Below are 4140 nucleotides of genomic sequence, written 5' to 3' on the forward strand. Positions count from 1 at the left end.
CTGATGATTTCCACATTCCATTGGGTCACCTCTCTTTGGAATGGGCACAAATATGGATCTCTTCCAATCAGTCGGCCAGATAGTTGTCTTCTAAATTTCTTGGCAGAGATTAGTGAGTGCTTTCTGTGCCGCCTCACTTTCATGAAAGATTTCGATTTTTATTCCATCAATTCCTGGTGCCTTGTTCTTTGCCAATTCCTTCAATGACCTTGGACTTCCTCCTTCTGTATCATTGGCTCTTGATCATATGCTACCTCTTGAAATGGTTGAACATTAAACATTTCCTTTTGGTACAGTGACTCTGTGTAGTCCTTTCATCTTCTCTTGATGCTTTCTGCATTATTTAATAATTTGCTCAGTGAATCTTTCAATAATGAAAGTTGAGGCTTGAATTTTTTCTTTACTATTTATAATAGTAGCCTCATGCAATATTTGTGCTTTTGTGATTGACTTATTTCACTCACTTAATGTCCTCCAAGGGAGATCTGGTGGTGTAGTGGGTTATGTGTTCGACTGTTAACCACAAGGTCAGAATTTCAAATCCACCAGTTGCTCCATGGAAGAAAGATGAGGCTTTCAGCTCTTGTAAAGAATTGTAACCTCAGAAATGTTACACAGGGTCTCTATGAATCTAAACTGACTTAAATTCACATTACCACCAACCACCACCATTGTCCTTCAGATTCATCCATGTTATGAGGTGTTTGGCAGAATCATTATTATTCTTTAACATTGTTTAATATTTGATTCTACCAGTCATATGTCAGTTTGTCCTACCATGGTGGCTTGTGTGTTGCTGTGATGGTGGAAACTCTGCCACCAATATTTTAAATACTTGCAGGCTCACCCTGCCTGGTGAACAGGTTTCACTGGAGCTTCCAGACTAACACAGACAAGGAAGAAGGAGAGATGGTAGGTAGCCACTGAAAACCTTACGAAAAGCAGTGGAACATTGTCAGATATAGTGCTGGAAGATGAGTTTCTCAAGTTGGAAGGCATTCAAAATATGGCTGGGGAAGAGTTGACTCTTCAAAGTAGAGTTTTTACCCTAATGTAGTGAATATAACAAAGCTTTTGGGATCTTCATTTGTTGGTGTGGCAAACTCAAAATGGGAAGAAACAACTGCAAACATCTGTTAATAATTAGAATGTAGAATGCACAAAGTATGAATCTAGCAAAATTGGAAGTCATCAAAAATGTAATGGAACACATAAAGATCTATATCCTAGGCATTAGTGAGCTGAAATGGACTGGTATTGGCTATTTTGAATCTGATAATCATATGGTTTACTTTGCTGGGAACAAAAAATTGAGGAGAAATTGTGTTGCATTAATAAACAAAACGAGCATTTCCAGATCTATCTTGAAGTACAATGCTGCCTGTGATAAGAAAACATCTATATGACTACAAGGAAGACCAGTTAATACCACTATTATTCAAAATTATGAACTAACCACTAAAGCCAATGATGAAATTGAACAACTCTACCATCGTCTTTGGAGTACTGGTGTGGCACCATAGGATAAGCACTGGACCACAAAGTTGTTTTGAATGGCAAGGTAATTGGTTCAAACTCACCAGCCACTCCTTGGAAACCCTATACAGAGTCGCTGTGAGTGGGACCCAACTTGATAGCACTTAAAAACAGCAAAAACCACCTTCTTCAGTCTGAAATTGATTAAACTGGCAATCGAGATGCATTGATAATTACTGGTGATTGGAATGCAAGTTAGATACAAAGAAGAAGGATAAGTAATTGGAAAACATGGTCTTGGTGATAGAAATGATACTCGAGATCACATGATAAAATTTTGTAGGATCAAAGACTTATTCATTGAAATACCTTTTTTTCTTTTTTCAGATGAGATACACTGGGATAAAATTGACTACATCTGTAGAAATAGTTGGTGGAAAAATTCCATATTATCAGTCGAGACAAGGTCAGTGACCAACTATGAAACAAGACTATCAATTGCTCATCTGCAGTTTCAGGCTGAAGCTGAAGAAAATTAAAACAAGTCCACAAGAGCTACAATATGACCTTGAGTATATCCCACCTGAATTTAGAGACCATCTCAAGAACAGATTTGATGCATTGAACAATAATGATTGAAGATTAGATGACCTCAAGAACGTCATCCATGAAGAAAGCAAAAGGTCTTTAAAATTTTTGACAAGAAAGAAAGAAAAGACCAAAATGGATGTCAGAAGAGACTCTGAAACTTGTTCTTGCTCTTGAATGTAGAGAAGCTAAAGCGGCAGGAAGAAATGGTGAAGTAAAAGAGTTGAACAGAAAATTTCAAAGGACAGCTAGAGAAAACAAAGTAAGGTATTATAATGAAACATGCAAAGACCTGGAGTTAGTAAACTAAAAGAGAAGAACACTCTCAGCATTTCTTAAGATAGAAGAATTGAACCAAAATTCAAACTTTAAGTTGCAATATTAAAAAATTCTATAGTCAAGATATTACACAACCTAGGAAGCATCAGAAGAAGATGGAAGGAATATACAGAGTCACTGTACCAAAAAGAATTGGTCAATACTCAACCAATTCAAAAATATCTATATAGCAAAGAACCAGTGATGTTGAAGGAGGAATTTCAAGCTACACAGAAGGCATATTGGAGAAAAACAAGCCTCCAGGATTGAAGTAATACAAATTGAAATGTTTCAACAAATTGAGGCAGTGCTGGAGGTGCTCATTCATCTATGCCTAGAAATCGGGAAGACAGCTACCTTGTCAACTGATTGGAAAATGATCCATATTTGTGCCCATGCCAAAGAAAGGTGACCCAATTAAATGCAGAAAACATGGAACAATATCATTAATATCACATACAACTAAAATTTTGCTGAAGATAATTTAAAAATGGTTGCAGCAGTGCATTGACAGGGAGCAGCCAGATAGATATTCAAGCAGGATTCAGAAGAGACTGTGGAGCAAAGGATGTCATTGTTGATATCAGTTGGATTGTGACTGAAAGTATAGAATACCAGAAAAATGTTTACTTGTGCTTTATTGCCTATGCAAAGGCACTTAACTGTGTGGATCATGACAAACTATGGATAACATTGCGAAGAATGGGAATTCCAAAGCACTTAATTGTGCTAATGAGGAACCTTTACATAGACCAAGATGCAGTTAGTTATTCGAACAGGACAAAGAGATACTGAATGGTTTAAAACCAGGAAAGGTGTGCACCAGGGTTGTATTCTTTCACCATACTTATTCAATCTATATGTTGAGGAAATAATCTGAGAAGCTGGATTAGATGAAGAAGAATATGGCATCAGGGTTGGAGGAAGGCTCATCAACAACCTGTGATAGGCAGAAGACAATTTCGCTTGTTGAAAGTGAAGAAGACTTAAAATATTTACTGATGAAGATCAGAGACTACATCCTTCAATATGGGTTGCACTTTAATGTAAAAAAACCAAAAATCCTCACCAAAAAAAACAATAACTAACATGATTGAGAAAAGATTGAAGTTTTCAAAAACTTCATTTTGCTTGGATCCATAGTCAATATTCATGGATGCAGCAATCAAGGAATCAAGTGTAGCATTAGTCAGGTCTGCTACAAAAGACCTCTTTCAGTGTTCAAGAGCAAAGATGTCAGTTTGAGGACTAGGGTGCACCTGACCCAAGTCATGGTATTTTCCAGTCGTTTCATATGCAAGTGAAAGTTGGACAGTGACTAGGGAAGATCGTAGAAGAATCAATACATTTGTATTATGGTGTTGGTGAAGAATATTGAGAGTAGAACAAACAAATCTGTCTTGGAAGAAGTCAAACCAGAATGTTCCTTAGAAGTGAGGATGGAGAGACTTCATCTCTCATTCTTTGGACATGTTATCAGGAGAGATCAGTCCCTGGAGAAGGACATCATGCTTGGTAAAGTGGAGGGCCAATAATAAAGGGAAAATCACCAAAAAAAATGGGTTGACAAAGAGGCAGCAACAGTGGACTGAAACCATAACAAAGATTGTGAGGATGGCGCAGGACCAGGCTGTGTTTCGTTCTACTATACATTGTTTTTCCCCCATGCTATCATCCTTATTGGGTACAAGCTCACCTTCACACACCTGCACCAGTGTAAACACTCACAGTAATAAATGACTCACACCCAGCTGGGGC

Source organism: Chrysochloris asiatica, unplaced genomic scaffold (genome assembly GCF_000296735.1).
Source record: "Chrysochloris asiatica unplaced genomic scaffold, ChrAsi1.0 scaffold00042, whole genome shotgun sequence".
Taxonomy (NCBI): Eukaryota; Metazoa; Chordata; class Mammalia; order Afrosoricida; family Chrysochloridae; genus Chrysochloris; species Chrysochloris asiatica.